Here is a 12,631-nt window from a genome sequence, read left to right as displayed (position 1 = left end):
TGGGAAGACAGCTTAGGGAAGGTACTATAGTTTCAGAGTTGGTGAAATTCAAACTTTTTTCCAAGGTTCTTAAGACCTAGAGTCTAGATTTCTACTGACTGAAGAGTCTGTCAGAATTTAAATGAATCCAAGATCCTAGTACCTGGGGGGAATTGGTCCTAAGTCCCTATAACATCTGTATGTCCAATGCTAAACTCATCATCTCCCCTAAAACCTGGGATTTCCTTTATCTTTTGTTTCAGTGAATATCACCATCTTCTGCTCAGCTTCTTAAGCCGCTAAGCTGTGAGTCATCTTTAACACCCTTCTTTTTCCTTAACCCCGTACTTATCTGAGTCCCATCAAGTTTACATTCTTTCTGAATTGTCCGTTCCTCATCTGCTCCCACAGCTCACTTTTTGCTCTCACTAATTTACCGTCTGTTTACTATGGCAGCAGGGAGTGGGTCTCCCTGCCAATCAGATCTCTCCACTAATGTGAGAGAGCGCCTTCTATAAATAAATTTGGCTATGTCATTCTCCTGCTTGGGATGTTTTATGACTTCCTGCTGCTTTTGGGGTAACCTCCACGCTCCCTCGTGTGGCAATCCTTGGTTGCCCTCTCCTTCCTCATCCTGCCTTCCTCACACTATTTGTCTGAGGAGTCACTGAAGTCCCCTGAAATCACCACCACGTCCTTTCTGATCTCCCTGCTTCTTCGCATGGTTTCCTGTCTCCTGGATTGTTACTCCCCTGTTTACTCTGAGCCAGTCATGGCTTGTCCTTCCAAGATTCCTCCTGGTTCTTGCTTCCCTGAAAAGTTTCTCTGATGGCCCAGTCCAAGTTGGATGTCCGTGCTCTCATCAGGGAGCTCACACTCTGTGCTCCCCTTTTTCTCAACGCACAGCATGCTGTTATGGCAGAATTCTTAACCTGCTCTTGCCTCTGTGTCTCCATAAGAAGGCAAAACTGTTGAAGGCTGATTTTTGTGTCCTTTATGTCTGTGATTCCTGTGCCTAGCAGAGTATTCAATGTTGTAGCCCTTGGTACCTATTTTATGATGAAGGAGGGAATAATAATAACCACATCCTCCTTTCTCCCTAAGAATTTAGGCCTTGCTAGTGGATTCTCTTGATAGGGAAGGGAAGCACTAAAGAGATTTCCTTGGCTTATTCTCTTAGGGCTCCCCCTCACCCCCGCCTTTCCTTTTGGTAGTATATGGAGTATTACGTCATGCAGAACCACATTTTGCAGCTTGGGGAAATGATTGGAGGCACACTGAATGCTGGAGGGACGGCAGAGCTGGAGTTGTGGAGAGCTGCATTTGTGAAGACTATGTTTCGGTAGAGAAGAGAGATTATCTGTATTACTTACCCGGCTAAATTAGAGGGGGAAGGGTGAGCAGGAATTCAGAATATACAGAAATACAGTATACAGAAATAGAGTGTCGTTGATTGGATTTGATTTGGCCCCTCCGTAGTCTTTCTCATTTGGGAACCTGAAGGTGGTCAGCAAATGCCCTTCTTGTTTCCCCTTATGATAAAACTGGCACCCGAACACCCTGCAACTTTCCCTTCTGTCGCCTCCTCTTTTCTGCTCTCCTTCATCACAAACATCATCTGGAGTTTCCCAAGATATTGTGAGGAGACACAAAAGACTGAAAACCATTATGTAAGCTCCTACCAGGGTGACAGAGCCATCCTTCTTTCTCACTGCCTGTCTCCTTTCCGCTTCTTCATTGTAATTGGGGTGTTCCAGACTCCTACCACAGATTCCTCAAATATGTTAGACTTGCTTTTAGGGCACTGGGAGATCACCTCCAAAGGAAACATCCTGTCCTAGGAGCTTCATTTCTCCGTTTAGTCCCAGCACTGTTTATATATTCTGATCCAGGCTGAGAGATGCACAATTCAGTTTAGTTCAGCAGGTCATGGCTAGGCGCTAGGCCAGGCCCTGGAGTCCAAAGGAAACATGGACAACTGCTTCCAGTAGGCCATGTGGTGGTGTAAGGAGAGAAGCTCTTGGCAAGGTTCAGAGCACAGCAGAAGGGTCAGAGCAGCCCTCAGGGAGCCTGCCCTGGCAGTGGGGCAGGCAGCCTCCAAGATGGCCGCCAGCAGCAGGATCCTTTTTTCTTTGATCGTGGTGTGGAGTTCGAGACTCACTTCTGATGACCAGAACGCAGCTGAGGCGATGACGGGTCACTTCCGAGATGAGATTCTAAAAAGATTGCTGTCTCTATCAGGGGTTTCAGAACAACAGGACTTGGCAAAGCAGAAGGGGGAACAGAAGTGTTGTTGAGGATTTTGGAGAGAACACCTGGGCGCATGTGGTGCCATGTCGTAAGATGCTAAAGATCGGATTAAAAGCCACTTTAGGGAGGGCTGTGTTCTTAATCGTGATTTCAGATTTGGATGTAGGGAAGTCACGTGACCTCCAAATAAAAATGCCTGCTAGGTAGGACAGACTTAGGTGTGCAGCTCAGAATACCAGTGGGGGAGCTTTCAGCACATGGGTGTTGTTTAATCATGAGCCAGCACGGAAGGTCACGGGCAAGTTCAGACGGAGCAAAAGCGAGGGCCCGGGATTGAGCTCCTAGTCATGTCAGCTTTAAGAGGCTGTATTGAGGAAGAAGAGCAAGTTAATGAGGCAGAAGAGAGTGAGAAACAACTGTCAGAGAAGCCGGAGGAGGTCCGGCCCTGTACATGGTTGGGGGAAAGAGATGGATGTTCCTTAAGAAGACAGGAGCGCTCCACTTGGTTGGAGGCCGCTGAGAGGACAAGGGAGTTCAGGGATGGGAGCGCCATCTGATCTGGCCGTAGGCTGGTTGCTGGCGACCTGGGCAGGAGGAATTTATTTCAAATTGCAGAGTGAAAGGCTAAGACTGCAGATGATATTTTGTCTTAGGAGAACTATGCATGTATGAAATATCAGTTGACTTAATTTGATTCATGGAATCCTCATTTTGGAAATCTGAAGCAGAATGTATTTGGACTGTTAACACCACATTTAAAGTAGCTTTGCAAATTGCTTCCCAAAACTAGCCCCTTTTTTGGCCATGTGATTAAACGATCAGAAAATAAATGCAGTCAAGTTGTCCTTCACCTATCCTAGCGGTAATTGCTGGTCACACACACAGATTATGACAATGCTTCTTTATCTTCTTGAATTCAGCCATCTTGAATGGATTCTAGATGCTAGATGCATCTTCTCGCATCTTCTGTAAAAGTGCAGTACACTTAAATTGACTCTGCTAGATAAATAAAGGCTCAGAAAGTGTGTACTAATGTCAACACTGCGTAGAAAGGAATTTTCCAGTTTTGAAAACTATAGTACCTCAGGGAAAGAGAAGCCTTCATTTAGCCCCTCAGCCACTCAGCAGCTCAGTGGCACAAAATAACACTAGGAAAATTACACTGCACACTGAGTAAGTATGACGTGGTCAATTTATTCATAGTCTATTTTTGCAGTGATCTGTCTGAGCTATGCCAGAATTAATAAATGTGGTTTATGCATAACCATGATGCTCTCAGGAGACTTAATTTAATAAAAATATAAACCCACAGATAAGTCTTATTTTTGTAATGTTCTGGTAATCACAGGATTAGGGTAGGCAAACCAACAGGGCTTCTGGCCCTTTCTCAAAGCCTGGCTGTGTGGCCTCTGGACCAGACTTAGGGGTTGCTTTAGGTTAGCCCAGGGCAAGGGGCTGGACTGAACTGTGCTGACGATGGACAGTCCTAGAGATTTTGAGCTGTGAGTTACACATGCCTTTCTGCAGGATTACAATGTGTACTCAAGGAGACGTTTTCTATCTTCCTGAGCAAAGTTAGATTTGTGAGATTTTCTTGGGCATATTACAATAGTATAATAAGACAGTTTTGATTGTGTCTCTCTGGATTAGGAAATATTTGGGAACTGCAATAAACTGATGTGATTTTTAGGCACTCTTTGTTCTCTGACATTTTCATCTGAGAAATCTTTTTCTGATTACTTCAGCCATTCACTTTTAAAAAGTAATAGGAAAACGGTCATAAGATGCCGAGAATAAAAACAACAGCCAAGCACTTCAGGGTCAAGCCCAGACTTAGAAAACAAACATCATTGTCATGTTTGTGCATTTATATCCCAATTTCTTTCATATTAAATATATAGAAAATACACGTTAAATAAAATTTGAAGCACACAGCACATTGTTTCTTGTACATTTCTACCATCATTGATTATTACAACTTTAATTGTTAATGTACAGATACACTGTTGTCTGTGTAACCATTCACCTGTTTTAGTTATTTCCAATTTTTACCTATTAGGAATAAAATGTCAGCATCTCATCCATTCTATTTCACGTGATGCTCTAATTGTGGATTATTATATCTAATTCAGATCATTATAGAAATGGAATTACTGAGTCAATGTGAGTGAGTACTTATGGGGCCCTGGGTGTGTATTTTCAAAATTCCTTCCAGATATTTTCCCCTATACGCAGTCTGTCACGGCTTTCTCATTTCTGAGCTCTTCATGGTTAATTGATGGTTAAAAAAGATATGCTGTGTTATTTTATTGTTAGTGTGAAATGTAACCTTATGAGATATATGTTACTTGTCATTAATACGTCTTCTCTTGTAAATTATATGAATTTGTTCCTAGTTTATTTTTCCTGTAGGATGTTTGTCTGTTTCTTATTTAATTTACAAGATATTTATGCATTAAGAACTTTAACTGTTATACACACTGCTAAATTTTCCCTCATTTGTTCAGTTTGCTTTTTTATGACTGACAAACAAGATTTTAATTTTTATAAATCCTAATCTATCAGATTTTTCTTGTAACTTCTTTCCCACCTCTGTTTTTTAAAAATTATTTTTATTAACATATAATGTATTATTTGCCCCAGGGGTACAGGTCTGTGAATCATCAGGCTTACACACTTCACAGCACTCACCATAGCGCATATCCTCCCCAATGTCCATAATCCCACCACCCTCTCCCTACCTCTCCACCCCGCAGCAACCCTCAATTTGTTTTGTGAGATTAAGAGTCTCTTATGGTTTGTCTCCTTCCCGATCCCATCTTGTTTCATTTTTTCCTTCCCTACCCCCAAGCTCCCCGCTCTGCCTCTCAACTTACTCATATCAGAGAAATCATATGATAATTGTCTTTCTCTGATTGACTTATTTCACTCAGCATAATACCCTTTAGTTCCATCCATGTCATTGCAAATCCACCTCTGTTTTATGGTCATAAAAGCTCTCTGGATCCCAAGAAAAGATTGCATCTATGTTCTCTTCTAGACTGTCTAGGAGTTGATTATTTTTATAATGAATTTTTTTAGTCAGAATTATTATATCATAGAAAGTAGAAGTATGGCATTCTTTCCTAAAGCATCAATTGTTCTACCACTATTTCTTGAATAATCTTTTATTTATCCCATTTATCTGAAATTCTATCTTTTTAGAATATTCTGTCCTTCAGGACCATACTAAGGTAGGCCAGGGAAAGGGAAAAGGAATTACTCTGGGCAACAACTAAGATGACTGCGTAGAGTGGAATATTAAAACATATTCTGGAGTCATGTTGGAGCAGACTGGCATGCCATGATTGACTACTGATTTCTCCCATGAGCACACAAATGGGAGGGTAATATCAAATATTCTGTATATTTGTACATTGTGTTCCATTAATATATGTTTCTTCTTGACCTCCTGTTATACACTATAGCTTAATACATCAAATTGTTTAGCCCCAATATACATAAAGGAAATATGTATAGAATTGCTAGGAGATTTTGGCAAATCTATAGCCGCTGGAGGAGATTTTAACATATCTCTATAATTGATAGTCCAAGTGGAAAGTAGTAGGTTTTCCTCAAGCTTTATTGAGGTTTATTTGACAAATTTTTAAGATATTTTGATGATTTGATTTATATATGTGTATATATAAATCGAATATATATATATGTATGTGTGTATATATATATATATATATATATATATATATATATAGTGAAATGATTCCAACAATCAAGCTAAATAGTACATTCATCAGCTCACATAGTTACATTTTTTTGGTGAAAATGTATAAGATCTATGGTCTTAGTAAATCTAAGGTATACTATACAGTGTTATTAAGTGCAGTCACTGTGATGTATATTAGGTCTTCAGAAGTTATTCATCGTGCAACTGGAAGTTTGTACCCTTTTACCAACCTCTCCTCATTTCCACTACCTTACAGTTTCCCAGACAAACACTGGTCTATTCTTAGTTTCTTTGAGTTTGACTTTTTTTTTTTTTTTAGATCCTGCATAGAAGTTATACTGTACCATAATGTGTGGCTTATCTCGTTTTGCGTAATGTCTTCCAGGTTCATCCATGTTGTCACGAATGGATTTCCTTCTTTTTTTTTTTAAGACTGAATAATGTTCCACTGTATGTATATGCCACATTTTCTTTACCCACCCATCCGTTAATGGATACTTAGGTGGTTTCTTGGTCTTGGGTATTACGAATAGTGCTGCAGTGGATATGGGAGTTCAGATGTCTATTTCATAATGATTTTGTTTTCTTTGAATAAATACCAAAAGGTGGAATTGCTGGCTTCTAAGTTCTGCTTCTAATTTCTTGAGGAACTTCTATACTGTTTTTCATAATGGCTCTATCAGTTCATGTTCCCACCAAAAGCATTCAAGCATTTCCTTTTCTCCACATCTTTCCCAACACTTGTCATCTCTTGGATTTTTTATGATAACCATTCTAATAGGTGTGAGGTGGTGTGTTGTTGTGCTTTTGATTTGCATTTCCCTGATGATTAGTGATATTGAGTACCTTTTAATGTACCTGTTGGCCATTTGTATGTCTTCTTTGGAAAAATGATATTTGGCCCCTAGCCCATTTTTTAATTGGATTGTTTGTTTTTGCTATTGAGTTGTATGAGTTCCTCATATACTTTGGATATCAGTCCCTAATCAGATACATGATTTGTGGTTATTTTCTCCTATCCCATAGATTGCTTTTTCATTTTGTTGATGGTTTCCTTTGCTGTGCAGAAGCTTTTTAATTTAATATAGTCCCACTTTTTTATTTTTCCTTTTGTTGCCTTTGCTTTTTGGTGTCAAATCCAAACAATTATTGCCAAGACTGATGTCAAGGAGCTATTCTGCTATGTTCTCTTTTAGGAGTTTTATAATTTCAGGTCTTATGTTTAAGTCTTAAATCCATTTTGAGTTGATTTTTGTGTTGGTATAAGATAGGGGTCCAATTTCATTCTTTTGTATATGGATATCCTGTTTTCCCAACAACATTTATTAAAGTGCTATCTTTTCTCCATTGTGTATTCATAGTGTCTTTATGGAAAATTAGTTGAACTAAGATGCATGGATTTATTTCTGAGTTCTCTGTTCTGTTCCATTGATCTCTGGTTGGCACATATTAGGCACTCAATAAAAACATGTTCAACAAATGAATTAGGGGCTAAGATTCTAACAACCATGCCAGTTTTGCCTGACAACATTATAATATGTGATTGTTAAATATGGTGCTTTGCCCCATAATATTTTTTAGTAAAGCCTTTAAAACCAAATAAGACAAATACAACGATGATTACATCTCTTGTTACAGAATTATGAATATTTATTGTGTCCTTTTCTACTTTCTAAATGCTATAATGAATATTGTTATCTACAACGCATTGTTACGGGTATAACCCTCCCAAGAACTTGGAAAAAAGGGTAAAATACACCTGCCATTAGAGTTAAGTTCTGATGTTCATGCATAATGGGTCAGTACACAGACAGAAAAAACCATGAAAGAAGATAAAGTGGCTTCCATGCTGGAAGGGCTTGGGTAAAACCTGTTTGAATACATTCCATCCTTAATGGAAGTCATCAGAAGGATAGTTGCTAAACCATGGAAACATGAATACATATCTTCAAAGGTTCATATGAATTCTACCCATCCCAATAACATCCCAAGGAAACTGAGTTTTAGCAATCAAGTTTCAACTTCTCTTAGAATTGTCCTTTGTAAGGCAATATTAAGAGCTAACTCTGCTTGAGGGCTCACTCTGTGCCAGTCACTGTTCCAGGTGCTTTATATCTATTAATTTATTTAATCCTCATTAGAATGCTGGGAGGCAGGCCCTTTCACTTTTTCCATTTTATAAAGAATCCTGTTTGGTAACTTGCTTACACTCACGTAGTTACTAAAGAGGCAGAGGCAGGATTTCTGAATCTAGCACCTGTGCCCTTCACCATTACCTTGCGCACCTCCTGGGTGAGCTTTTCTCATTTGTTCATGTATCAAGTGCATTCTGAATGCTTGCAGATAGATGTGCCAGGCACTTGGCCAGCACTGAGAAGCCAGCAGGACTCCAAACACATGTGTTTCCTGCTCTCCTAGAGCTTACAGTCTAGAGGCAGATGGACCTTAGATAAGAATCTAAGCATTGAGGAAAGTGCTATAAAGAGAAATTACGGAGTGCTCTGGAGTGTCCGGTGGGGACCCTTTCTTAGACAAGAAGACCAAAAAAGGTGTCTCTAAGAAAGTGATAATTGAGCTAAGATTAGATGGATTAGTAGAAGTTAGTGAAGAATGGGGAGAGAATGTACCAGGCTTTGGGACGAGTTTGGCAGAGTGTTTCTAATCCCTTCAACAGGACCTCAGAGGGAGATGGACACATCGAGCTCTCAGTGCCATTAAAAATAGATTTCTCTGTGTCCCCTTGTCCTGACTTTATGTTCATTAAACAATCTTATTATACTTTGGCTTCACACATGCTTTCATAATAACAAGAGAATGCAATGATTGTGCAGAGTTGTAATATTTTTGTTATTAGGAGAGTCCCTTCTCCTCCCAAATTAATAAAGCCACATTTATATCAATCTCTAGTACATTATCTTCTTTCCGAATTTGTCAACCTCAGACTCTGAGCTTTCACAGCAGAACACCAGATCCTTTGGTGGAATGACCTGGAGTCCAGCTTGAGTTCCCCAGCAACTCCAACCTGCCTTTCCTTTGACAACCTGCTAATATCCAGTCTTTCTTGTCCGTGAAGTTTCATTTATATGCGCTACTCAGTAAAAGTAGAGAGAGATGAATGGTTAGAGAAAAAAAAAAAAAAGACTAGATTTAGCAAGCACATTCCGTGATTGTTCTGATTAGTTTTACTGAAAAAAAAGTCCATCTGGGAAAGCGTCTGTATGAAATCATGTTTGAATATTGAGGAAGTAAAACAGACACCATCTTGTCTTAGCAGTCATGTGCTGAGTGAGTAATGCTGGTATTCTTTTATGAGATTGTTGCAGTATAAGACTGTAGTAAATGGTACTAGTAAGTATTTCCCCACTACAAGCATGGAAACGAGACTTACTCATAATATTTATTTCTTCTCCAGAGTGCCTTTGCAGACCTGAAACATCTGAACTAACAAAAGGCCTCCAACTTATAATATAACACAGCTGCTCTGAGGATTGCGTGCGTGCATATGTGTGTGTGCGATGGGAGGGGATTTCCTTGTATTTATTCATTTATGTGCCCTCTGGAGAAGGGGCAAGTTTAGTCCAACTGGAATTCTTAGTGTCTTTTACTGGGCATTTATTAGATGTAAAAATTTGGCTCATGTCTAAAGTATCTTCCAGGCAGTGTGCAGCTGAGAGCCATAAAACACAAGACTGTATATTGTTTGGGAGCCGTGGCACTAATGGGTGGCATTTTCACAGTGAACAATTCATTTTTCTACCAGTGCAGAATAGTGCAGGTATTATAAAGAACTGGGGTTGTATAGAAGCTACTATCAAAAGCTATGTTTTATAGTTATTTGCTATTAGTAACTATTTACAGTCACTAAATTAACCCTTAACACATGCACTGTGCTTTTAACAGAACATAAACAAAAATGGTTATCAGTTCCAATAATCCAGCTCTTTCTTTATTCTTCCCATTTGTCCTCCTATATTGGCCAAACCAAGGATGAGCGATCTTAAATGTTACCAATTTAGAAACTCTCTAGAGGTTCTAAGGAAATCTTTCTTCCTGACTCTTCTCTTTTCCAAACCTGTTCATTCTTTTAACCAACTGAATTTGACCCTGGGAATACAGGGATGAGCCCTCTCTATCAGGGAGCTCACAGTCTGGCTGCGGAGGTGTGAATACATCAAAAATTAAAATAGCATGGATAAGTGCGAGAGAGGTCTGTTTAGAGCACTCTGGGGGGGCACTCTAGGCACTTATGGGGGGATCCAGCAATGGAGAGGGCAGTCTGAGGTGACCACCACCCCCGAGAAGGTAGCATTTGAGCTGAGCAGTTGTTAGCTAGATAGGTATGAGGGCAGGGAGAGAAACGAAGCTCACAGGAATTAACCTCTCCAAGAGGTGGGGATATGAGAGAAATGTGCTATTTCCCTTCTTGCCTAATTCATTTTTGCCTCCTACCTTTCTGTCAATGGTGAAAGAGAGAAAGAGACAGGAATTCAAAGGAGGAGGTAAAAAAAAAAATACATTACAAAAGAAGATTGCAGGTCACGTTGCCATCTGTGGGACAAGTTGGCTACTTGACAACAGATGTCTAGCATTTCCCTTCCCAGTAACTAGTGGAATCAGCCAAGAAATGGAGAAACAACTGCATTCATATAAGAAACTAGCAAGGGTGCCATCCAAATGCTAGAATTTTTGTCATTAAAGGGCACATGAGACCTGTTTAAAGAAGATTAATCAGGATTGACTTGCAAATCATTTGCCTTAGAGATTAGAGCCTTCTGAACATCAAGAAGGCATTGCCCTAGAAATTAGAGCTTTGCAAAAATTAAGAATTATAAACATACGTTAATTTATATGGTCCAAGGCTTGAGTTGGAAATGGACCATCAGATCATAGGAAAACCCTCCTCCTAGAAGGCCTTTGGCAGTGGCTGCTTAGAGACTTTGATGGTGTCAGTGTTGGAGGGGAGTCCAACAGGGTTCAAGAGTAACCATCCTGAGAGTTCTGAACCAAGAAAGGCTTTGTCAAGTCACTGGCTGCTAACAATGGCAACATTGGAAAACTTTTGCCAAGACTCAGACCACTAACTGTTCAGAGTGCTAAATTAGGAGCAGTCAGAAGTGGGGAATAGTCTCCGGTAAGTGACATGACTTATGCGTGGGTTTCCATAGCTGAGGCCGCACCAGGAGTGAGATTCAGACATACAGAATGAGGTATTTGATATGTAACTTTGGAGAGACACAGGTGAGAAACCCCAGAAACGAGATTTACCTGCCAGGACTGCCCGCTACCTCACATCCCTCTGCATTCTTAGTTGATCCCAAACTCCATTTGGGCTACTGTATCAAGGAGTTAGAGCTCAGCCTTACTTGGGGGAAATCCGGGAGGGTCCATCCAAGCACCCAGTTTCTTGGAGATATACCAGATGCTTATCAAAAGAATAAATAAACAGAAGATATTTCTCTCACCAAAAGTAGGAAAAAAAAAAAACAAAACCAAAACCAGACCTTAAGAAATATCCTTTTTCAAAACAAAATATTGCAGAAAGAGAAAGAGTTTTTATTATAAGTAACACTTTTATTATGTAAGTAACAAATATTCACAATGATTAAATTTTAGGTATAGAACTACATTGTTGATATATTTATGTGTGTATGTGGGACGTGCTATTTTTTCTTTTTTCTTTCTTCTTTTTTTTTTTCTCTGCTACCCAACACGTAGACTTTCTCCCTTCCTACTCTTCAGGACTTCCTAAGGAGTCAAGGCACTCCTTACATTAAAGAAGTCCAAGGTTTCAGCTTCTTGACCCTTGCCTCCAGAGCAGGTGGGCACACGCACAGGACCAGCCAATCAGATGCTCCGAACCAGGAACTTGAGTCTTGAGTGAGTCAGATAGGAGCCAATGGTAATTTAGAATGTTGTTCACCGGCAGGGGACGTGGAGGCAGCAGAGTCCAGCCATAAGTGCTTGCCAAGATGTCTGCAGAGCCCAGTGACTCCTTGGCCCTTGCTTTGACGTAGTGCCTCCCGCCTAGCTTTTTTTCGATTTTTATCCCCTTTTCGAGGTTGGTTCGCCAGCCTTCCTGTTGATTCTGTGAGCTTCATGATACTCTTCCGTAATTCCTTTTCCCTCTAAATTAGGCAGAGGTGTGGTAGTCATTGGTGGTATTCATCTAATACAACAGATCAGGATTTTTTTTTTTTTTTTAAGTCTTGCCTGGTAAAGAGATAATTTTGCATGCTCTTGTGGGCATTTAGAGTTTTCACAGATATAAAATGTGAAGACTTCTTGTCATAACCCAAGAAGGTTTAGTGCTGGGATTCCCCGCAAGGTTGTGTCCTACTGGTTGGTGTTCAGCCACACTGCTCTGTTCATGCCTGTCCCGATTGATGTCTGGCTACCCCAAAACAGATAACCTAGATCACAGGTCATCTGTTTTCCCAACATACTCCTTAGTATCAACCACCTTCTGCATTCTTAGTTGGTGCTCTATTCCTCTTACCTGATCAAAACCCCTAGTTTTGTTTTTGTTTTTGTTTTTGTTTTTTATTATCATGACTTAAATGGTAGGCCCTCTGGTATACCTTACAGCTCAATCATGTTAAAAATGTGACCAAATTAATGGTGTGGGACAAGCAGGTCCAAATTCTCTTTTTGAATCTCAGCCAATAGTACCTCTCCCAC

General features: G+C 40.0%; 1 pseudogene; it reads left to right on the top strand.

Annotated features, from left to right (window-relative positions):
• Positions 1 to 2,576: 2,576 nt before the first annotated feature.
• Positions 2,577 to 12,631, top strand: part of LOC116869507 — a 28,007-nt pseudogene continuing 17,952 nt past the window's right edge.

This window comes from Lontra canadensis, unplaced genomic scaffold (assembly GCF_010015895.1).
Source record: "Lontra canadensis isolate GAN:19392208 unplaced genomic scaffold, GSC_riverotter_1.0 scaffold19, whole genome shotgun sequence".
Taxonomy (NCBI): domain Eukaryota; kingdom Metazoa; phylum Chordata; class Mammalia; order Carnivora; family Mustelidae; genus Lontra; species Lontra canadensis.
Note: the sequence above shows the minus strand (reverse complement) of the source record. Positions and strands in the feature narration are given on the sequence as shown.